A 25,289-nucleotide genomic window follows, 5' to 3' on the forward strand; every position below is an offset into this window, starting at 1 on the left:
AAATTTTTAAAATTTTATTTTTTGGCACTTAAAAGACATTATTATGTACCCAATATTAATAATGCAGACAAGAGATAAAATTATATTTAACATAACCCTATAAGTACATGTTTCAAAACAACCCACTAGATTACAAATTAGTTACTATTAACCAAAAATTACCCCAGATGATGTGATTTTGAAACATTTTAATAGTTGTTAATTTTTTTTTACACTATCTATAGGACCATATTAACTTTAGAGCCATATAATCTGTAGGACTGTATAACTTTACAGCATTTAGTGGAAAAGACAGGCACAAGGGAAGGATATACAGGCATAAAACATAGATACAGACAGTTGTTTTATCTTTTTTGATGCTGAACAGTTAAATACAGACTTATTAATGAAAAACTACTTATGTTAATAACAAGGGAGAGAGAGAAATGATGAGATTCTAAGGAAAAGATTTACACATTTCCCTCCAACCCCCCATCCCCCCCAAAGAAAAACTAAGATAACTAAAGTGGTAGTATTTGTGAAGCAGGAAGGAAGCAAGTATCATCTACTACATATCACACGCACGCTCAGATCTCTAGTTTTTTTTGTTATTTTTTTTAAATTTTTACCATGCCTGCTCCTTTTTTTTTTTAAGATTTATTTTATTTTATTTTTTAAAGACTTATTTATTTATTTCTACAAGCACTGGGTACAGTCAGAAGCGCAGGAGGGTGAGAGAATTCACCAGAGCCAGAGTGGGGAGCAGAACAGGCAGACAGATGAAGTACACTGCTGAGGGGAGCAGCGGGGGGGGGGGGGGGGGGGGGGCGGGGGCACAGAGAAGTCTGTGCGCCATGTGGAACCCTCATCCAGTGGCCGGGGATGGAACTGGCCTTGCAGAGGCTGCGGGCAGCTTCCTAAGCCAGAGCTCAACCGCTGCGCCACCAGGGGAGGCCCTCTAGCTTCTTTTATATAGAAAAAAATGTTAACACCCACTTACAGTTAAAACTTAAGTGCACGTCCTTTTGATTTCGGTGTCACCTCTGAAGCTAACCCTTGCTTGGAAGCTTTAATATTCAGCAGATGCAGGTAACAGTCGATTTCTAGTGGAGTCAGACTTTCAAGAGGAGAGCGCAAGCAGCAGGTGAGGGCACCAGAGAACTGATCTCCAGATTTACAGCACCAGAGACACCTGAGTCCACTGCTAAACTTGGTCTGGTACCTTCATTCCAGTTAAATAACAACATCAATAAATCCCAGGTGCAGGATCCCAGGGTGAGTGGGACAAGCAGAGGAAAGATGGAGGCCGGGGGCAGGGTGGGGAGCATGGGGGTTCCTTTGCTCTGGGCAACTCAGCTTCTGTGTTTGAATTTCAAGCAGTTTAGAGGTCACAGCTTGCATCTGCTCTTTTGGATACGCTTTTCCTCGGGCACCACTAGAGCTGTACAGGAACCCTGCAGGAAGGCTGCGCCTGCTCGCAACCTGCAGAGAGGCGGCTGGAGTTTTTCTAGCATTAAGGGACCAAACCAGAACCCCCTGGCCAAAGCGCTGAGAACCCTTGTTTTCTTACTCTTCTTCCCAACTTCCTTTCTCCCTCCTCCCTTTTTCAGACATTTCCTGACTTCCCCCAGCAGGACACTGGAAAACAGACAGAAGATGGTCCTCAGCATGCAATTCGGATATCAATTTTTCATATATTAACCATATTTAATATTGCAAGGATTCTGTGAAGCTGTATTGAAAGGTCAATGCAGGGGTCAGGGATGCGGAAACCCACATAGAAAAAAATCAGACAATAAACCTCTTCCTGCCCTACAAACCTTTTCCCGCCCTGCAAACCTTTCCCCGCCCTGCAAAACCTTCCCTGCCCTGCAAACCCAGTTTCCCGCCATCTCTCCCCGACAATGGGAATGTGACTTCTCAGACCCTCCCCCCCAACCCCCCAGGGATCAGCAAATCACCAGGGGCACAATAAACTTCCTGCATGTGAGACTCTTAGCCTGGCTCTGCTTTGTTTACCATGCTGATCCTTTCATGTATTAATATGAAATAATTTAAATAGTTAAAAATATCTGTAATCAAGAGTTAAAATTAATAAGGTCCATGTGGTTTTTATCTTGTAAATGCTTTTTCATATTCCTATAGAAAACTGATAGTCATTTTTAAAAAATCTTTCATTTTATTTATCTATTTGCCTATTTATTTATTTATTTATTTATACAAGCACTGGGGTACAGGCCAGAGGCACGAGAGGGTGAGAGAATTCACCAGAGACAGAGCAGGAGCAGAACAGGCAGAAGGACCAAAGTACACTGCTGAGGGGAGCAGTGGCTGAGACAGGAGAGGTCTGCCACGCCATGTGGGTAGCTCCCTGGCTGGCTGGGAATGGAACCGGCGCTTCAGAGGCTGCGGACAGCTTCACAGCGCTCAACCTGCACTCAACCTGCTGTGTCACCACAGAGGCCCAGACATGTAGTAGTCATTTTGACATATGAATGATCAAACCTTTGCAAGGAGACTCATGCAATAATCATAGTTTTCATTACTTAACTGTTTCAAATTAAACTTCCATTTTACACATTAATTTCTAACTAACAGAAAAGTTTTAAGATTACAATCAACTATCATGTGCCTTTCACTTAGATTTACCTGATGATATTTTGTACCACCTTTTTAAATAGATCTATACTTTCTTATTCTGATTATTGTTTTGGAAAGTAAATAAATCCCTGTTGACCAAGAAAGTAAATAACCCCTGGTGACCAGGGATTCACCACTAAGTGCTTCACTTGTCTGTTGGCATCTGGGAGGACACTATATCTTTGCTTCCTAGAAGGGGCCTCCTTCAGATCCAGCTGGTTCTACAGGATCAGTCCTCCCTCCAGCTCTGGCTCCTGTTCCCAAGTAAATCCCTGCTCAGTAAGATCATCCCTGGCTCCCTGCTGACATTGCACTGAACTCTCCAGTGTTTATCATTTTGACCTCTTCCCTCTTCTGCTTGCTCACTCTGTCTGTCTTGCTTCTGCAACCCCATGTTCTCCCAGGATAATCACCATTTGCATTCTCCAAGGTTTTCTTTTCTTCTGTGTTCTTAAGCTAAATTAAGTCATCTCAATACACGAATCGAACCATATCTCTCATATAGGCCTCTTTCCCCAAGCTTATTTGAACTCAACAAACCTCCTGGGTGCCCAGCAGAGAAGAGATAGGGCATCTTTCCTCAAGGCTTGACTCTAGTAGAGACAACTACAAGTGTGATCCACAGTGCCTGTGATATGTGTCGTGTTGCCTGTCATCTTCCTAGTTGAGATGGTTACCAGCAAACACCAGTCATCCCTTCTTATCCATTTCTCCCATCTCCTGTACTAACAGAACATCTGCTTATTTGCTGTATGTTTCCCAGAATACATATGGTGATCCCAGCTTCTCCTGTGGCTGGGTGTGGTAATGCGACTAAGATCTACTGATATTAAATTGAAGTGATGAGTTCTCAAAGGAAGGTTCTGTCCTCGCCAGTCCCCAGTCTGTCTTTACTAGAGATATATAGCACAGCTTGTGGGGCCTTAAAGTACCCTTTAGTTGGCTGAGCACTTGACAGAAGGGTCCTGCACCAGAATCCTTTATGGGAAAAATCTGCCCTACCAATTACGGACTACTAATATTGCAATTTATATAAGAGAGTAGGATAATTGTTTACAAGCCATTTTTGTATGTGTGTGTCTCAGAGCTAAACCTCATACTAGCTGATAGTGACTCATGTTACTTTGAAAATAGGGGCTATAGCTTATAAATAATTTTATCCAAAGAAGCAAACACAATTTCATGTACATAATGACACACATCTATTGTTTTTAATCAAATGAAAGACATTATTGATAAGGCTAGGTATCAAGGAATAAAAACATGAAAACATATCATTCAAGAAACACTAGGTGAGGGCCTCCCTGGTAGCTCAGGGGTTTAAGACGCAACCTATGAAGCTATCCGAAGCCAAGCAGAATGAGTTTGATCCCCTGCCAGCCAGGGAGCAGGGCGAAGCAGACCTCTCCTGACTCGCCCTCTGCTCCCCTCAGCAGTGCATTTCAGTCAGTCTGCCTGTTCTGTTCCCCACTCTGTCTCTGGTGAATCCTCTCACCCCCCACACCTGTACCCCAGCTCTTGTATGCATAAATAAATAAATCTTAAAAAAAAAAAAAAGAAATACTTGGTGACCCGAGCCTTTAATAAGACACTGGTGATGCAGGAAAGTCTGGTCAAGAAACTGCAGAGTGGTTTGTAGGAGGGCTTGACTGCAAAAATAAAAGAAACTCATCTCTTCTATTGGCTCATTGGGGAATATATTGTTGTTATAGGATTGTCAATAGAAGGCCACTATACATACGTGATTAACGAGTTTTAGGGGAAATGAATGTTGAGAAATTATTCTGCTGGATAAGGTTGCAAAGCATGACATAGTGAAACAGACTTCCCTGCCTCATTCACTGAATAGATCTGAGCACACAGATCTACCACTCATGCCTTTGTGCTATCGACAATTTCCAGTACATAAGGCATTTAGATTCTCAATACATAAGCTTGGATTTTATTTTTACTATGAAAGTAAAACCTTGGTGACTGGTAATATTAACATTTCATCACTACCATCATCAGAGATTCTGATGAAAGAAGATCTCTGTGGTCTGCTAATGCTCTCTTATATACACGTACTTTGGTTAACCCTTATTGAGAGAATAAGTTTGTGAGTTTATCTCCACAAAGAGATTCTTTTGGGTTTGCAGGTTACCATGGCTTCTGATCTCTTCATGTCGAAACCCATCTGTTTGGAGGAAAACAAAAAAGAGAAGTTGTCGGTGAATCCAATAGCCTTAGAATTTCTTAGGAATATTTCTCAGCGTGTGGTGGTTGTGGCTATTGTTGGATTGTATCGTACAGGAAAATCCTACTTGATGAATTGTCTTGCAGGACAAAAGCTTGGTGAGTAAAACTGTTGTGACAAAGTCTGATTCTAGCTGTATCTCAGCTTCTCACTACTCCTGGCACACGTGAAGAGAGAAACCAAATTTCTTCTTAAAAACAACTTATAAGTCCAATTCTCACCAGCACTATTTTACCCAACCGTTTTCTGTTCCCAAGTCTTACTCCAATTTTTTTTGCAGCTTATAAAAGAAAAATCCTTCATCCTACTGCTCTCTAAATCATATTTTCTAACCTGCCACACATGAACTATTGCAGATATGCCTGCTGTCACATGATTTGCTTTCTCTGATGTTTACTCACTAACCAGCACACCTAAGTATCTGATAGCTATAAAATTCTCCCTGGACTTCACATCTAATTATGACTACCATACTAGTTTTTCCTTTTACTTATCCTCAAGCAGAAATATATTATCTCACTTCCCCTTTACTATTCCTTTCCATCTCTCTTTCTTCAATGGACTCCTTTTTGGTTTTAAACCCCAGTAGTCCACTGAATGCTCTTGTTACACTTAACAATGACGTCCATGTTGTTTGATTCAGTGGGGGTTCCTTTGTGTCCATGCTACTCCCTTGTATGTCACCATATCTCATTGCTGACTGCGGCCTGCTCCTTGAAATTCTTTCCTTCTTTGGCTTCTGTGGCACCACACTTTTCTGGGTTTCTTCTTGTCTTCCCTTCATTCTCCTTACCAGCCTCCAATTTTTCTTGATTATCTATTTTTTTTCTTGATTATCTAAATTGTAGGTCCCTTGAGGATTTATCTCTGGTTAGCTCTGCAGAGTTCTCAGAAGTTCTGTGTTCTCTCTTTATATTTTAACTCACAGTAGAAATGATAAGATGACATTTTAAGGATTTAGTCAGCATTCATGACAATTCTGAGTGGAACATGGTATCTTGGTATTGCAGAATACCTTGTGGATTAGTATATCCAAACCGTACAAAGCCCATGAGTGTCACTTAATGTAAAGAATGTCTGATTCAACCATATAGAAAATGTTCTATGAATGACAAAGGACAACTTACTGAGGTTTGTACATAGAAAATGAGAATACAGAAGCAGTATCAGCCACCTGTCAACAATTCTTATATCCTGATTCTAAGCTGGGTCCTTAGAAGTTCTGCTTTCCTTCAATTAGACAAAAATCCACATGAATGTGACCTGACATTCATGTTCCTCTTAGGTAGTGCCTTAACACTACTGAGATCCCTGGAATTAGTTGTGTTTTATGGCATCTTCAAAACAAGTAAGAATGAGATGCAGCCACAACCTTGTAGGAGGGCAATAAAGCATGCAATTTTTTTTAAAACAAAATACAAGAACAAATCCACTTTTATTGGCCTTTCAGTGTATTTAAACCCTTGAGGGGTACAGCATCACACGAAATCTGTGTCCTATGGCCTTAGCTGGAAGGTTGCTTTGGAATTTTGCGCGAACCATGCCACTGTTTCCATGGGCACGTGTTACTTTTCCCCAGAATACTCTAGTTTTATTCGGTTTGCCACCAGGAATCACTGTGTTGCTCTTTGCTTTGTACACATAAGCACATCTCTTGCCTAGATAGAATTCTGTTTCATCTCGGGCATAAGCACCTTCAATTTTAAGAAGAGCTGTATGCTCCCTCTGGTTCCAGAGACCCCGCTTGTAGCCGGCAAAAATATGCTTTCCAGCCATATTTTAGAAGTCCTGTTCCGAGCAGGCTTCCACTGCGACCAAGATGGTGGAAAGAGAAAAGCATGCAATTTTTAAGTCATCTTCACTCACCAATCTCCCTCACCCCTTGTCTCTATATACCCTTTAAAATCGGATATCACTTGGCTGACTTCCATAACATCATTATAAATTAGCATTCTTAGCACTCATTGACTCTAAGACACCAAGGAATAGGTATTTCTGGTTTTGTTTTAGTAAATAGTATTAGCTGTGTAGACATTGCTCTATCTCCTGAGACCTGAACACATCCCCAAGGCCAGTAAACCACAGCTCCAAAGAAAAAAAAAAAATGGGACTGCCCCCCACCAATAGATAAAACAAAGAAACCCCAACAGATAAATGCAGCCTCCCGATTCCCACAGATGGCAAGTCATTCACATTTCCTCTTGGCAATAGGAGGTTTTCTTTGTTGTTTTTGCTTCACATAAAGATTTTGCTTTGCCTTGCATCAAATAAAGCTTTGCTGGGCATATTCCCAGCTCTCAACGCACCCACTGGCTCCTTGTCCCTGCTGCGGTCCAGGGAAGCTAAAAACTCATGGGTGAAGTGAAGATTGCCGGTTTCACAATGAAGGAGTTTTTTTTTTTTCTTTGCATTTGGAAATAGCATTGGCATTTTAAATAAACTTTAAAGGGATGAGCAAATAGATGATACACAAGCTTGCCTCCTTAAAATGGAGAGATTAACCAAGGGTATTCACAGATCTGCAAGTCTAAATTTTTAGTCCATGGCCTTCTGGAACTATGCCGTCACTTATACTTTTACTCTCTCCTTTCCTTTCAGGTTTTGCCCTGGGCTCTACAATTCAGTCTGAAACCAAGGGCATCTGGATGTGGTGTGTGCCCCACCCCTTCAAGCGAAAACATAAATTGATCCTTCTGGACACTGAGGGCCTGGGGGATGTGGAAAAGGTAAGGCAGAGTCACAGATAAAAAATTTTTCTGGGCCTCCCCACTGGCGCAGCAGTTGAGCACTGGGTTGCGAAGCTGCCTGCGGCCTCTGCAGCCCCGGTTCGATCCCCGGCTGCTCCCCGGCCACCAGAGGAGGGTCCCACATGGCGCGCAGACCTCTCCTGCTGCCCGCTGCTCCCCTCAGCAGTGTACTTCGGTCCTTCTGCCTGCTCTGCTCCCCGCTCTGGCTCTGGTGAATTCTCTCACCCTCCCGCGCTTCTGACTGTACCCAGTGCATGTATAAACAAAACAAACAAACAAATAAATAAATAAAAAACATGCCTCTATTAAAAAAAAATTTTATTTTCTTAAAGATTTATTTATTTATGCAAACAAGAACTGGGGTATGGCCAGAGGTCTCAGGGGTGAGAACATTCACCAGAGACAGAGTGGAGAACAGAATAAGCAGGTTGATGAAATACACTGCTGAGGGGAGCAGCGGGCGAGTCAGAGAGGTCTGCTGCGTCATGTTGTCACCTCCCTGGCTTGGATGGAACTCTTGCTGCAGTGGCTGTGGTTCATAGGCTGTGTCTTAACCCCTTGCACCACCAGGGTGGCCTAAATTTTTTTTTAAACTATCTTCTTATGATCTTTGTAATTTATCTGCCATGATCTATTCTGAAATATTGAAATAAAGCTCCATTGAATGAGGCACACTTAGGTCTCCTTGAAACACATTTCTAGATAAGATCAGGTAAGGTTTTTTAGTTCTTTTTTTTTTCCCCATCCATTTTCTTAACATTTTAATGAGAAACTGAGTTACAGGATCTTGGGCTGAGTGCTATAAACATCACTGAGCAGAGGGCCTCCCCTGGGGGCGCAGCGGTTGAGCGCTGGGCTGCGAAGCTGCCCACAGCCTCTGCAGCGCCGGTTCGATCCACGGCCACGGGGTGAGGGTCCCACATGGCGTGCAGACCTCTCCTGCCGCCTGCTGCTCCCCTAAGCAGTGTACCTCTGTCCTTCTGCCTGCTCTGCTCCCCACTCTGGCTCTGGTGAATTCTCTCACGCTCCCGCGCTTCTGACTGTACCCAGCGCTTGTATAAATAAATAAATAAATAAATCTTTAACAAAACAAAACACACACAAAAAAACCAAAAAAAACATCACTGAGCAGAGAGTATGGACCTTGCCCTGGTTGAGCCTGCTGTCCTGTCAAAGAGAAAGTGTGCATGTGATCTCTTATAATACCAAGTAACTGGCCCTGTGTCACAGGTAGATGGGGAAGTTTCTGGAGAGCAGAGACAGAACCTACCAGCAGGATATTTTTTTTCATATGGATGATATGTTGTCTGTCTTTGTATTATGGTTAAAAGGAATTTTCTTTCTTTCTCTCTCCCCTCCTCCCCATTTCCTGGCCTTCTTTTCTCTTTGATTGGGGATTAAATGGGAAGCAAGGTCCACATTTCTATAAATCTCCATTTACATCCAAAAGGAGGTAGAAATTACATCCTTCCTTATTGCAGTTTCAGGAAGGCCACAGAGTAGGTTTCCTGATCCAGCAGATGGGCTAAAGGAGGAGTCCTGGAGCCCTTGGGGGCTTTCTCAGGCGTTTATTGAGCTTTTACATGTAGTGTGGCAAACAGGTACATGGCAGGCAGGTGTGCCCGCGGGGCAGGAGGCCAGTAGGCCTCCAAGCATCCAGCAATCTTCACTCTGGGCTTCTCTGGCTTTCTTTCTTCCCTTCCCTCTCCTCCTGCCTCTCTCCTGCTTGGCTTCTCTTGGTGACCATCTCATTACTCCTCCCATGGCCCACAGAAGTAAACAAGACAGTACAACAATGTAACCACTGCAGGTGCCCCATCAGGCAGGGCAATCCTAATGGTGGGAGGGCAGAAAAGCCTGAAAATCATTCACCCTACACTTATAAAAATGTCATAGCAAATAGAGTTTATTTTCAAAGCTTTTATTGTTTTGCTTTGTCCAACTTCTGTTGTTTTTAGTTTTTACTCTTCAGATCACTAGAGCCTGAGGAATGAGGATTTATCAACATTTCCTTTTACAATTCCCCATTTCCTAAATTTAGATTTCATCATTGCTTTTCCTGAAAGGTTTTCAGGAACACACCAAATTTTACAAACTTTTTACTACACTAAACGCTGTCTTCAGCAACAGATGCACAACACAAAATCAATTACACCTGTCTTCAATGCATCATTGCTCATGGGAGTTTGCTTTTGAGGCTTATCTTTTGTACCTGCCCTCCGCTGTATACCTGTTAGCCCCAGTAACTCCTTGCTTACTGCTTACTAACTCGAATTTTTCCTCGACAGGTCTTTCTACTTGTATGCTTCTTTCATCTCAAATCCACGTTTCACAAATACTTTAATACCCAGCACAAAATTTCTAGGTAGGTCTCATGTAGCACACACACTCTTTGCCTTACTCCATCGCTTGGTTCTGCTTGGACTGATTCAGCCTTTTTATTCAATGTTATAGCCATTGATTTCACTTTAGATTTACTACTATTATATGGATATATCTTTTGAATATATTGTCATCTTTGTTGTATTTAGTTTTTAAAGTGTGTAAACACCATGAGATGGTCATCTTGAGTATACAAATTGTCATATTTATCTTTGCTTCCCTATGACTAAGATATTTGACATTTAGTAGTGGTTCCTAATTATTTAATGTAGTTCAATTTATTTAGAGTGTTAACTGATAGCATAGTGTTCTATAGTTCATATTTTGCTAAGAGAACAAGGGGTATCATTTATTGCTGAACATGGGATTTCTCAAAAGATACTACTTTTTCCATAAATATTCTCTTAGATGATCGCATTCAGAAAAAAAGGACACTTTGAGAAAAATATTACTAGAATTATTTTATAGATGAGAAAACCTAGGTGATAAGAGATGTTACTGAAACTGTCCAAGCGAAGGTTTGCCTTTAATTCTGTGAAGGTTTTCTCTTTGTACCAATACAAAGAAATTTAGAAATGTGAAATAAAAATGGAAAATGATTGAACAGAAAATGAATAGAAGAATGTGCTCGCTCCATGTGTTTCAGGGAGATCCTAAGAATGACTCGTGGATCTTTGCCCTGGCCGTGCTTCTCAGCAGCTGTTTAGTCTACAACAGCATGAACACCATCAATAATGATGCCTTGGAGAAACTGCAGTATCCTTTCTCGTTTTGTTGAGAAATAGATGGGAGTCGAGACAAATGGATTCCCCTTTCCTGTGGATGAATTGTCCTTGTGGAGTAGTGAAAAAGTCAGTGTGAGAGTGTTTATAATGACTTTTTAAGTGAGGGAAATGTGTAATTATGGATAATGAATTCTTTTCCTTTAACTAAGGCCTAGTTATGTGACAGAGCTCACAGAACTTATCAGGTCAAAGTCCTCTCCAAGTGCCGAGGACATAGACGAGTCCACAGAGTTTCTACGCTTCTTTCCAGACTTTATCTGGACTGTACGGGATTTCACCCTGCAGCTGAAAATTGATGATCGGAATATCTCAGCAGATGAGTACCTGGAGAATGCCTTGAAGCTTATTGCAGGTATGAGAACACAGGCTGGCAGTGGATGGTCCTCTCAAGGCTGGGGGTCACTAAGCACTGTTCATTGTCTCTGGGGTTGCATTTGTACTAGAGGCTGGATGGAGGACCATAGAAATAGTGCCTGGGACCTTCCAGATATCAGTAACAATGATATCTAGACATTAAGGCATATCTAGAGTAGACAGCAGGTGCAAAAGATAAGCCTCAGTGTGGCCCGACAGCATTTAAACAAACCGAGAAAAAATTTAAGTAGACTGAAATTATTCTAAACTTACTTGTACTTAAGTTATGCCTTACTATCTAGATAGAGTGGGTGCCAAAACTTTTTAAAGACTAAACATTTGTGTTCCTTGTTATGCATCTCCATTCTGTGTCGAGGAAACAATAAGCTCTGGAATTATTAGGCATGAGATCACAGTAAAGAATATATTCCCCTAATTGTTAACCTTCTCAAATAGGCATAAAATTTACTAGTGCTTGGATTGTTGTATCGTCTGCAAAAAGTGAATATCCTAAATAGACCCTACAATCTACTTTCAGTATATATTTTTATTATTTTTGAAAAGCCAGATTTATTATATTGCTTTACTTGTAACACCCTTAACATATTTATTCGTGTCTTGTTATTTTATTTTAATGAATTGCATGTAAGTGGGTGAGTACTTGACAAAACCAATGTGTTTATGGATTAGTGGTGAGTTCTTCACATTATAGTTTTCAGACTGAAAAATAGCTAGTCATTTCCACGCTATGTGAATTCTTATTTGCATCAGTGGAATTCTTCGTAATTGAAAATAGTATCCTATGTCCTGTGCTAACCATTACTGCATCATCTAGGTAGCGCCTCTTCACTGTGTTCCAACAGTGTTTACTTTCATCTACTTCCAACATGTGTTTAAGAGATCAGAAATTGGTACTTAACTTAGGGCCTCCCTGCTGGCACAGGTGGCTGAACACTGCACTTGAAGCTCTCTGCAGCCTCTGAAGTGCCGGTTTGATCCCCGCCAGGCCAGCCTCGAAGCAACCCACATGGCGAGCAGACCTCTCTTGTGTCGCCAGCTGCTCCCCACAGCAGTGTATTTCATCAGTTTACCTGTTCTGTTCCCTGCTCTGTCTCTGGTGAATCCTCTCACCCTCCCGTGTATCTGGACTGTACCCCGGCTCTTGTATAAATAAAATAAATCTTAAAAAAAAATGGTATTAACCTAGATCATTATTTCTTGATAACTTCTAATGACTGCATTTAAGCAAACCACTATATCATTTATTAGACAAATATCTAATAAACCAGGCCCCATGGTTGATTCTGTGGATACCCCTCATCCATTTCTAAGCCTGGGAAGGATGTTCTCCTAAAATTTCTCTCCAGTGATATGTCATTCACATGAGTAAGATTTGCAATTTGTATGACAGTTATTAAAAGAATTCTATGAGCATAGAAGATTCTAAAGATTGAAAATCCCAAGTCCTAAAAATATTTACCTGTGTTGTACTAAGGCTGTGTAACTCTTGTTTTCTGTCTTTCTAAGGTACGAGTGACAGAGCACAATTGTCCAACAGACCCAGGGAGTGTATCAGGCGTTTTTTCCCAAAACGGAAGTGTTTTGTCTTTGACCGGCCAGTACAAGACACGGCGCTCTTTGCCCATATTGAGGATGTTTCAGAAAGTCAACTGAATCCTAAATTCCTGAAACAATCGAATAAATTCTGCTCTTATATCTTCACCGATGCAAGAACCAAGCACCTCAGGAAAGGGGTCAAGATCACTGGGAAACGTGAGTCTGCTTTACCTAAATCATATTTTTGTGTGGACTGATATGTGTGATTATTGAATTTTGTGTTCTTCAGGAGCTCTGTTTCATTTTATATAGAATTATGTTTATATAAATATGCATATTCCACAGAGAAATATGTATTTCAGTAATTAATTCTCATCACAAGGTTAATCAGTTCCTTTCTCAAACACCCAACATTGTCATTGATATCTGAACTCCCACATTTAAGAAGAATCCCACTAGAGGTGATAAAAATCACTAACTGGAATTAAAAACAGAGTATATATTCTTCTTGGGGGAAGGGCTATAGAAGAAGTGTTTTTCTCAAGGAGACTGCTTGGAGTTTAAGCTAGTCCAAAAGAAATACTAATCTTGGAAAATCCATTGAAAGTTTAAGAATGGGGCCTCCCCGGTGGCACAGCGGTTGAGCGCTGGGTTGCGAAGCTGCCCGCAGCCTCTGCGGCGCCGGTTCGATCCCCGGCTGCTCCCCGGTCACCAGAGGAGGGTCCCACATGGCGCGCAGACCTCTCCTGCTGCCCGCTGCTCCCCTCAGCAGTGTACTTGGGTCCTTCTGCCTGCTCTGCTCCCCGCTCTGGCTCTGGTGAATTCTCTCACCCTCCCGCGCTTCTGACTGTACCCAGTGCATGTATAAACAAAACGAATGAACAAACAAATAAATAAAGCATGCCTCTCTAAAAAAAAAAAAAAAAAAAAAAACAAGGATGTCTACTTTAAAAAAAAAAAAAAAAGAAAGTTTAAGAATGAGGAATAAATATTATCTGGCATGATTTCCTTTGTAGTCTTTTCCTCTTAATTTGTGTTAATGTGAAATAATGATTCCCAGACAGTTATGATTATGTCAGATAAAGGTATATAATATTTTAAAAATATTATGGCTTAGAGAACAATAAAGAATATGGAAATGAAGGTGATGACAATGAAGTAGTTGTGTGTGTGTGTCTCTGTGTGTGTGTGCGTGCGTGTGTGTGTAATAGAGGGAGCGAGAGGAGTTTTTAGAATCATAATGTCAAAATCTTTCAATATCAATATCAATTGATATTTATCGATTTCTTGCTTTATTCAGGGCTTGCAACTCTGTTGGTGACCTATGTGGATACCATCAACAGTGGAGCAATTCCTTGTGTGGAGAACGCAGTGACAACTCTGGCCCAGCTTGAGAACTCAGCAGCCGTGGACCAGGCAGCCGAGCACTACAGCCAGCAGATGGCCCAGCGAGTGAGCTTCCCCACAGACACGCTCCAGTAGTTACTGGACATGCACGCAGCCTGTGAGAGGGAGGCCACTGCAGTCTTCATGGAACATTCCTTCAAGGATGACAAGCGAGAGTACCAGTCGCGGCTCATGGTACTTTCCCTTCCTGAGTCTCGCCCTTCTAGAATGATGCCTTGAGATCTACTTACTCACCCCACAGCTCATTTACTATCCAGGGCAAAGCAGTCTGGAGTCCCATGACAGAACCATTCAGGACTCTTATTCCCTCTTTCTCTCCGCCCCCCTCAGAGTTTGGGGAATTATTCAGGATCTGTCTGATCCCTTAAGCAAAATCTACATTGATTTTTCCTTTAGCGAACTGTGTGATGGCTTCAGCCCTCCCCTGTCATTCCTGAGCTGGCTAGTTGCTAGCCCTCCTCACTTCTAGGCCCAGGCCCTTGATTTCCCAGGACAGATGATCTTAACTGGTCATTCTTTGTATTGATTTTTGTTTTCAGATGTATCATTGCATTATTGAAAATACAGGATGTTCCAGAAGGAACTGTAAAGAAAAGATAGTGTAATCTCAGTTTTTCACAGACAAAGCTTTAGCAGGGTATTACAGAGCATGTTCAGAGTTGGGAGAAAATTTCTTGATTCACACGCCATTGCTAGTGTTGCTCCACCAGAATGCTCTCTTAAGAGGACCACAGTTAGACCTTCTATCTTAGAGATCCTCTGGAATTTTACCTCCTCTGTTTCCTTCTGGTGACATCCTCTATATTCCCCTTCTAGAAAATTATAAAGAAGAAGAAGGAGGATTTCTTGCAGCAGAATCAAGAGGCATCTGGTAAATACTGCCAGGAACTACTTGAGGAGCTTTCAGAGAACCTAGTGGGAAGTATTTCAGCAGGAACTTTCCATGCTCCTGGAGGGCACAAGCTCTACAGGGAAGCAATGGAAAGGATTGAGAGAGACTATCTGTGCAGGCCAGGAAAAGGAGTGAAGGTGAGGAATGAAGATGAATGGGGAGGTCCAGAGACAAATCAAGGGGATGTCCTGAAAACAGCACCATTGGGAGCATCAAGGGTGTGGGGGGGGGGTGGAGAGCTTCACCCTTTAAGACCCACTTTTTGCTCTTTATTTCTGGAGGAGAATATGAATGTCCATTCCGCTAAAATGAGTACAGATATCTGAAACTCATGAGAGAGAAAAGGGCAATCTTTTATGTCCTCATCTAGTAACATGACGTTCAATATGTCAAGGGGTAATGATTTACAAGTTAAAGTCAAGGTTGATCAAAGTGAAAGGGAGTCAGGTCCACAGACAACTACATACACAGTGATGATGCTTGTCAACCTGGGATTCTGGGCAGCCCTGTGATATTATGGTAAGAAATGGAAAAACAAACTGCTATTGTAAAATGTAAAACAACTGCTATTGCCTGTAGTTGAGTTCTTTAGACATTTTCATTTAATCCTCCAAAAAAATATTTACAAGAATTGATCTTTGTTTCCCACATTTTGTAGATAAAGCCAGGGAGAACAGGCAGGGGAGGTAACTTGCCTGGAGCTACACATCTAGCAAGTGGTGGGAGAATGGCAGTGTGATTAGAGTCTTCATCTCACAGTGTGTACTGTGTAGGGAAGCCTCCCAGAGGGGGGAAATTTGAAGTATTTGCACATGCTCTCCAGGTTAAGGTGTTGTCCAAAAGGGGAGAACCACAGAGAAACTTCCAAATGTATTATATATATTATATATTATATATATATGCACACTCTTATGTTTATGCCTGTGTGTGTGTGTAGGAGGGAGGGAGATATGGAGACTCTCTGGTTATACTGAGTTTGGACTCTTTGTAGGGGAATCCTGGGGCACTTTTTAAAAAGATTCATTTTATTTATTTATGCATACAAGAACTGGGGTATAGGCCAGAGGTGTGGGGGTGAGAGGATTCACCAGAGACAGAGTGGGGAGCAGAACAGGTGGGTCTACTGAAATACACTGCTGAGGGGAGCAGCCGGCAAGACAGAAGAGGTCTGCCACACCATGTGGTTCAGCTCCCTGGCCGGGGAAAAATTCTTGTTGGAGTGGCTGGAGATAGCTTGACAGTGCTAAATCTAACCCCTGCAGCACCAGGGAGGCCTGATCCTGGAGCATTTTAAGCAAAAAATTAAAAAAATGACATGGTGGACTGGTACAAAACAAATCTCAATGGAAATCTGTGTTCTTTGCTGCTTCTTGTTCCTCAGGCAAATGAGGTCCCCCAGGACTTCCAGCAGTCACAGGCACCAATAGAGAAATCCATCCTGCAGGCTGACAGAGCTCTCACTGCTGGGCAGAAGGCCATTGCCGGTATGGGGTATGGCTCTACCTACATGGCTGCTGGGCTGGGGGTAGAGGGGTGGTAGTTTCTTGGTTTGCACATTTATAAAAAAAGCTTTCCCTCATTCATGTGCACCCTGCTAATTCTGAAAATAAGAGGCAGGATTTTCCTATTGTACATCAGTCTTTTCCACCATATTCTCAGACCTGCTTTTGATAGTGTGGCTACCAGGGAAATTTGAGGTTTCCTATAATCCTTTTCAAATTTGATCTCTATGCTAAGAGGGTATAAGCTTGAATGTGATCTGTAACATTCTTCTCTTCCTAAAACCTTCATGGGGCAGAGGAACAAGCCAGGATGGCAGCCGCTGAGGAGGAAAAGGAATGGCTAAAAGAAAAACTGGAGGAGCAGCAACAACAAACACAGGCGATAGAGAGAAGCCTCAGGGAGAACATAGCCCAGCTGAGAGAGAAGCTGGAGAGGGAAAGAGAAAATGATCGTAGGGAACAGAATATGATACTGGAACATAAGTTGAAGGTGAGTCTCACATGGTCTCAGTAGTTCTTGATGGCTGTCGGTCTGGTAATCATGAAGGAAGGGAAGACATTAAAGCAAAACTAAAAAAAGAGACACATTACTGTCATTGGCTAATTTGAGCCACTGAAAGTATTGAACCCTGATTTTTCAAGAGTCTTTGATTTCTGCTCCAGATTGAGTCCTTGGTGTGTCTGGCGGCTTTGGCCATCCATGTCCTTGAAGGTTATAAGTAACCTTTCCAAGTTTTGAGTTGCCTTACAGGTAGGATTCTGAGGTGGTCTTATGAGCCCAAATTAATGAGGGGCTCATGGATTATAAAGTTTATATTTCAGCCCCATGTTTTTCACATAAGCAGCAGCCAAGTGTTTCACCGAGACCATTGTCAATTTTCAGGAAATCTACCATCAAAGATCCTGATTTGTAGCTATCCTGACCTGATACTATCAGACGTGTCTGCACTTAGAAATATAAAAAACTGACACTTTGTAAATTTGCTGCAAGTGTGGGTAGCTTGCCTCGGTCACTACATGGGGGCATCCTCTCTTTTCCCCTCTGGTAGTATTTATGTATTTCTCAATCAGCTTATACTTTCCCATTATCTCCGTGATATGGGAGTCCATGCCACCTCAGGTGGGGGTGAACATTTGTGCAAGTGAACTAATGGCTCCCGTGCAACCTGCAGCTTTGGTTGGAGCATATTACTGCACTTGCCCTCATGCTTGCTGCAGCCCCCAGCAAAGCCTTAATGGTGAATGGATATCAGTAAAGTTGAAATGATCCTCATTTCAGTATCCACATGTAGCCCAGAAGATATTCTTTGCTTTAAATTCTATCCTCTGAAGATGCGGTACATATACACAATGGACTACTACTCAGCAATCAAAAAAGGTAAACTCATGCCATTTGGATGGAGCTGGAAAGGATTATGTTAAGCAAAATAAATCAAAAAGAAAAAGATAAATATCTGATGGTTTCACTTATTCATGGAATATAAGGCAATTCAACAAAGGGTCAGGAAAAGATAAAACTTGCCAGCTGACCATAGACCTGAGGCATCTAGCAGGGGAGGGGCAGGCAGAGGGGTCAAAACAGGGGAGGGAACAGTGCAGGAGAGTTCCTTTTTCTCCACAACCTCGCCAACATTTGTTGTTGCTAGTTTTTTTAATATGTGCCATTCTCACTGGTGTAAGATGGTATCTCATGGTAGTTTTGCTTTGCATTTCCCTGATGACAAGTGATGTTGAACATTTTTTTCATATGCCTGTTGGCCATTTGCATTTCCTCTTCAGAGAAGTTTCTTTTTAGCTCTTCTGCCCATTTTTTGACTGGGTTATTTTCTTTGTTGTTGTTGAGTCTCATCAGCTCTTTGCAGACTCAGCGAAATAAGCCAAAAAGAAAAAGAAAAATACCGGATGGTCTCACTCATAGCAGGAATCTAGAAAACTTAAATAAGGGATCAGGAAAAAGAATAACTATAAGAAAGTGAAAATCAAAATCAACAAAAAACTATGAACCAGAGACACTTTTTGGGGGGTGGGGGCCGGGAGGGGAGGGATTGGGGTCACAATGGGGCATGTGCAGTTGTATGGGGGAATATAAAAATAAAATTTATTATTTAATAAAAAAAAAAAACAGGGGAGGGAAGAGGTGCAATGGTGATGAACCACAGATGCTATGGTGGCAGAGAAATCAAATGCTGTACTAAAATGGACAATGATGTAAGAAAACAAATAAATTTAATTATATTGAAAATGTTATCTTCTGATTGTTTAATAAGAGAGCATAGTTTTATGCATAAAATACCAACAATTTAGCAAAAGTTCTTAAATATCTAACTCCTGAAAAATGGGGATATTCAAGAATTTCTTTACTTTTTCTATACCCCTTTGTTTTAGATGCAAGAAGATATGCTTACTGAAGGATTTAAAAAGAAGTCTGAGGAGATGAATGCAGACATAATCCGTCTGAGAGAAGAGATTGAGAAGAATAAAGAGGAAAAAGCCTCCTGGATTTCACAGGTCATTCAGATGCTAATTGCCTCTCAAGCATCTAACTTGATTGGTCCAGGTTTGAGTGCCCTGAAATCTCTGTTTTTCTAAGGCTAGCATCTCTTTTAAGGAACTTATGAAGGGTGGATAGAGGCTTCATCCTATTTTTGTAGTGTGTGTTTTTTTATTTTATTTTATTTTTTTTTATTTATGATTCCAGTGTTCGGTTTTAATGAGATATGACCATAGCAATACAATTTCAAGAGTCTGAAGACAAGTATATGCAAAGCTCATATATTTTCCCAATATTTACACTACTATAGACGTAGTGTGTGTATTTTTATTCAACTCAAAGTTTTAAACATCAAAAGTACATAAAGACTAAAGGATATCGGGGCCTGACACCTATTAGGTAGATTAAAGGTTGGTTTTATTAGTTTAAAGGAAAAAACCAAATAACTTTATGACAGGAGTTGATAATTTTTCCCTCTAGGCCAGATCTGTCCTGCTGCCTGTTTTTGTCACCATTACTGGGAGACTACCATGCCTCTTCATTCATGGATCATTAGGCTGCATGTAGTCCCTAAAAGCAGGGCTGAGTAGCTGCACCAAAGACAATATGGCACACAGAACCTAAAATACTTCCTTATAGAAGCCTGCCATTAAAAGATTTAGCAGAGAAAGACAAAACTTGCAATAGATGTTAAAATTACCTAGGGAGGGCCTCCCCTGGTGGCACAGGCTGTTGAGTGCCGTGCTGTGAAGCTGCCTGCAGCCTCTGCAGTGCCGGTTCGATCCCTGGCCCCTGGCAAGGGGCCCACATGGCACTGCAGACCTCTCCTGTCATGCCCGCTCCTCCCCTCAGAGAGTATTTCGTCAGTCTGCCTGTTCTGTTCCCCACTCTCTCTGGTGAATTCTCTCACCCTCCTGCACATCTGGTCTGTACTGTGCCCTGGTTCTTGTATAAATAAATAAATAAATCTTAAAAAAAAAAAAGAAACTCTTACACTGTATTAATAACTTTAATAGTTAAGCACCAGGGATTGTTTGAAATGCCGTCATTCTTTTTTTGCTGCTAGATAATAAATCTCAGTATTTTTTTGTAAAAAAAAAAGAGGAAGGAAACAAAAATTTAAATCTTTTCGTGTATCTTATATCTAATTATCACTCAATTCAGGAAGCAGAAATCATTAACACTCCTTGCCAAGTAAAGACTGATATCTTGATTCTGCATGGCTGAAGTTTACAAACAACTCTCTTCCCAAAGAAGTAGGAGATATTGCAATATACTATGGGACAAAAATAAATTAATTCTGCTTGCTGGAGTCACATTTATTATTTGTCTTGCCAAATTACATTTACATAAAACTGAACAACATAGTAGTTGTTGTAGTAAGTGGTAGTAGTAAGGCCTCAAAACTTACTGCCTTATAAAACATACATACCTTAGAAAAATAACTTTCTCTTGGTTAATTGTCAAAGCCAAAGATAACCAAAGAAGTTAATAAAAATGGTGACAATAAAGATGCTAAAGATGTTAGCAACACATAGATTTGGAATACAAATACATCTAAGTCATTTATGAGCATTCGAAGATGAATTTTCCTTAGTTTGTCATATAAGATCAAAAAGTCAGGATGCTGTGAACCAAACTCGTCCTTCAAACACCAAAACAGGCACTTTTAAACATGGTTGCAATTTGTCATTCAATAAAAATGTATTGACAAGTGCACATTTCCCAGGCAGTGTGGAAAACAGGATTCTGTAGCTGGCAAAAGAGACATGGTCCCTGTGACCATGCATTTTTTCATTCAGAAATAAAACATGAATCAGATTATCATATTATAATATTTGATTATCAAATATTATAATATTTGAATTTCTGCTAAGCATTGTAAAGGAATAGCACAGGTGTGATGAAAAATCCAATTTAGGGCCTCCCCTGGTGGTGCAGCGGTTGAGCGCTGGGCTGCGAAGCTACCTGCAGCCTCTGCAGTGCTGGTTCGATCCCCGGCCGCTGGTGAGGGTCCCACATGGTGCGACAGACCTCTCCTGCCGCATCTGCGGCTCCCCTCAACAGTGTATTTTCTCAGTCTGCCTAGTCTGCCTGTTCTGTTCCCTGCTCTGGCTCTGGTACATTCTCTCACCCTCCTGCGCTTCTGACTATACCCAATGCTTGTATAAAAAAAAAAAAAAAATATATATATTTAAAAAAAAAATCCAATTTAGACTAGTCAGTCAGTGTTCTTTCTCTGAGAAATCAAAGTAAGATGGGGCCTCCCTGGTGGCCTAGGGGTTAAGCCTCAATGCTGTCACCACTGTGGCCTGAGTTCTATGCCTAGCCAGGGAGCTAACCCACTTAGCACAGCTGACCTCTCTGTCTCGCCCACTGCTTCCCTCAGCAGCATTTTTCAGTAAATCTGCCTGTTCTGAACCCCTGGATCCTCTCACTCCCTGCACCTTTGGCCTATACCCCAGTTCTTCTATGAAAAAAAAAATCAAAGTAAGATTAACTTACAAGTGCACTATTAAGAAAACTAAGAAAAGTAAGGTCCAGAATGAATACTTCATGCCAAATTTCTTATCGGGGAAGAAACTGCTGTATTTGGTACTGAATGAAGGTCTGTGTGGTGAAGCCGAGATTCCGGAGAAAAGAAAGCTCAAAGATTTGCTGCAGGCTGAGGGGCTTGCCAGCCTCCTGCCTCCCAAGACCCTCTGCCCGCCCTGGGCCTGGTTATCCCAGGATAACCAGGGGGTGGGAGTGGGAGGCCAGTATTAGTAGTTGCTGAGTGTTCTGCAATCATCTCAACCGCGTAGGTTCATCTTCAGTTCTCACAGACAAAAGAAAATTTTGGATCCTTTGGTAGATTTTTACAAGCCTGTAAAATGCTGAATCAGTCAAATGCTTGACTCTCTCAGTGTTTCCCTGGTTGTCTCTTCTCTGGGAAGCCACTGTCTAACCACCTCAGAGTGATGCCGCCCTGGAGGCCCCTTGCCACAGGTGTCCTCATTTACACACAGAAGCCCAGTGCTCGGGGCCCAGGTGTGTGCGTGCAGGACCTGAGGTGCTGGTCATATGCTAATGGCAGGAGGGCATAAAAAAGCCTGATAACTGCTTTTACCCTACAATCCACTGGCTCAGGTTTTTTTCACTGTACAGGAGTCCTTCTTCCGCAAGTTTCCCTTGGTGATTGTGGATCACTCTAGTCATGACCCACAAGAGTAATACAAACTAACAGAATGCAACTGAATACAGCAGAACACACTACTACTGCAAAGTCCACTAAGATGTTAAGATACACCACCTAGGGGTGAAGAGATAAAGAAGTTATTGGCACCAGCAGTGGGAGATCTCTCCCATATGGCTGTATACAAGCCAATTTTTTGTCAGAAGACAACACCGTAACTGGCAACAGTGGCCTCCCAGGTCACGAGTACCACACACCTTTTGCCAGCAAAGAGGCATCTGAAGGATCTACACGTAATGAGAGTGGTGAGCTCAGACTAGGCCACAAAGTCAACACAATGTTCCCTTTTAGATTGTCCTCTGACCTGCCACCCCAGGGTGGATAACAGGCTAGTGGCAGCCCTTTTCCAGTCCACCCATGGTGTTACTTGTAAATCGGCCTCCAGCCACATCCCCAGGGGGCGATCAGGGCCACCCAACGCATGTGGGGGCCTTGACTGTTCAGGCCAGAGCCAGCCCACAGTCTGTCCTGGGTCCAACCAGGTCGGGGCGGCAGTAAAATGTTTCCCTAATGCCCATGCCCATGCAAAGGCAAACCTGTCTTGACTCTGGCGCTGTTGCACTGGTAAAGAAGGCGTTAGCCAGACCGGTGACAAAAAAGGAATGTGCCCAGCTCACAGCTCAGAGGATCCTTCAATTCTGCCACGAAGGGCGCTGCTGCAGGCAAGGGGCACCCACTTTTTTTGACTCACACTCATTCACATTCACATGCCAGGAGCCATCAGGCTTCTTCACCAGCTACACGGGTAATTGCAGGGACCGTGGGCAGCACACTCTGTGCCCACTCTCTCCAGCTCTGCTACTGTGCCCGTAACCTCTTTGTGGCCTCCTGGCAACCGACACCATTTAGCATTGGTGGCTCGCCTAGGGACTGGCTCTTGTCTGGGCATGTGCTCAGCATGTCCTGTGCCACCACCTTCACCACAGGTATCCTAAGGTGAAACCCCCAGCTGTGGTCTGCAGCCATCATCCATGCAGCACTCCCACCCCGGGGTGTGCCCTGGGACTGGTGACACAAGTACTTTATACTCCTTTGGGGGTAATCGCCCAATCCCCTGAGTGATCTCCCTGCTGTCATCTTGACACTTCAGCCTCCATAGCTGTCAATGTGACAAGCAGAACCCTGAAATTCCCCTGGGATCCCATAATACAGAGCACACTCTGTCCCCCTATACACTAAAGCCAAAACTGCACATTGGTTGGGGACCAGTGGACAGCAAGTTCCATGTGGGGCCTCCATTCGCCCCACGGATGGGTTTCTTGGCTGTCAAGTCACCCTATTCAAGGTGAATAGAGCCTCCCCCAGACCGGGGTCAGCAGCAGGTGGTCCTCCTGGCGCAGGTCATGTGCTGGGGCCTGGAGTTCCCCACCTTCCCATTCCCAGCAGCCCATCTTCTCATGGGCGTAGCCTCTGGTCTTCTGGCAATTGTCTCCATTACTAACAGCTGTGCACCAGCCTTGCACGTATTGTAGTGGGATCTGCACCTGCTTTCGCTAGATCCTCCACATTTGTTTAAGGGGAGACTTAAAGAGGTTCTGCGACTTTAAGAGGCTTGCTTGCCTTTTTTTTTTTTGGCAAGAAAGATATTTTTGGTTGTTCAACAACTAACCACATTCCCTTTGAGAGGCTGGCTCTCACTTTCACCCGAGCTGGCTACCACTGAGCCATGTAGTGGGGTCACACATAGGTGCCAGAATTGCCCTAAGGGACCCATGAAGACGAGGGCATTTTTCAGCACCAGAGCCTCATCCTGCCTGAGATGCTGCTGGTCAGGCCCGTGCGTGTCCACAGTAAACACGGCTGCCGCCCCCCAGGTCACGCGGTCCTTGCAAAGGCTCAGTCAGCGTTTGCCATTTACTCACCGAGTCTGGCGCGTCTCCCGCGGGGGCCACACGGTGCGCGCAGCAGCCTTGATCCGACCCTTAGGGGAGCGGCGCCCTGGCCGCACCGCCGGCTGGTCCCGGCCTCTGTGTCCACCGTGGCCGCGAGGCCTCTGAGGCCAGGGCCTCCATCCCCCGTGCTGGGCAGATCATCCCGGGTTCCCCCCTGGCACACAGACGCAGCAGCCAGGCTGCCAGAGCCTCCCGCTTCCTCCAGAACAGTTAGCCCGAGGCCGGCAGCTGCGCTCGGCACGCGGGGCTCCGGGGTCGCCGTCCTCGGTGGCGAGGGACCAAGGGCGCGTCCCTGTGAGGCGGCTGGACCCCCACGATGCGGGTGGCGGCGACTAGGGAAGAGCCAGCAGAGCAACGCCGAGAGCGGGCACGGCAGGGACAGAGCAGGTTCTCTGTGGTCGGGCGGATGGGTAGAGGAGAGTCCTGGAGCCCTCAGTGGCTTTCTCAGGCTTTTCATGACCCTTCCACACCATTTGCAGCGCGGCGAGAAGGTGCAGGGCGGGCGGGGGTCAGGGGGCCGCGCGGCTGGCAGGCATTTAGGCCCCGGGGGAATCTTTTCTCTCTCTAGGCTCTCTGGCTTCTCTCGTGTCCTCCTCGGGGTCTCCACTGCTCTCTGCCTCCTGCCCCCTGCTGCCCCTGCCCTATATGCTCCTCCTGCAGCTCAGGAGCGCGTGCTCATGCACGCCCACACCAGCTCCAGGGGCCCAGCAGGCTCCATGGGGGTCAGACCACAGGTGTCCATCATGATGCTAATGGAGAGGGCGCAAGAAACCTATCATGTCCATTTTCCCTACAGAGAGAAAGCTGCTCTGTCCCCTGATTCAGCATTATAGGCCTGTAAAAATCTACCGAAGGCTCCAGAATTCTCTTTTCATCTGCTGGAGTGAACATGAACCTCCCGGGCTGTGAACAGTTGCAAAACACTGTGTCAGTGGAAGGGGGAAGGGCAGTGACAGAGGTTATCTGGCCCTGAGTGACTGTCCTCCTGGGGTCCTGATTCACAGACCACCGTTAACCCTCCTGCCTGGGCCCAGCCTGAGACTCAGCAGTGTGTCTGTTCTCAATGCACTTCACAGGGGCAGGACAGACCCCCTGGAGACCGGGAGGGGAGAATAGTCTAGAACCATGTTCTCCTTTGTCCTCCTTGCTGGGGTCCTAACCAATGTGGAGAACCCCAGTTCCTATGCTGT

The 25,289-nt window shown here is 43.6% G+C and overlaps 1 protein-coding gene and 1 pseudogene across 2 annotated transcripts in view; both read left to right on the top strand.

Annotated features, from left to right (window-relative positions):
• The window catches only part of LOC311176667 (guanylate-binding protein 6-like), a gene marked incomplete at its 3' end in the record, with an annotated part of 154,620 nt that overhangs the window by 46,281 nt on the left and 83,050 nt on the right, over positions 1-25,289 (top strand). The window lies entirely within an intron of this gene.
• Positions 4,764-24,932, top strand: LOC311177739 (guanylate-binding protein 6-like; annotated as a pseudogene). Its single transcript has 13 exons — positions 4,764-4,953; positions 7,454-7,581; positions 10,631-10,740; positions 10,925-11,121; positions 12,651-12,896; positions 13,981-14,261; positions 14,904-15,116; positions 16,361-16,463; positions 16,778-16,971; positions 18,867-19,038; positions 22,351-22,452; positions 22,963-23,133; positions 23,914-24,932. The product of its transcript is annotated as a guanylate-binding protein 6-like (transcript).

This window comes from Talpa europaea (assembly GCF_964194135.1).
Source record: "Talpa europaea genome assembly, chromosome: 9".
Taxonomy (NCBI): domain Eukaryota; kingdom Metazoa; phylum Chordata; class Mammalia; order Eulipotyphla; family Talpidae; genus Talpa; species Talpa europaea.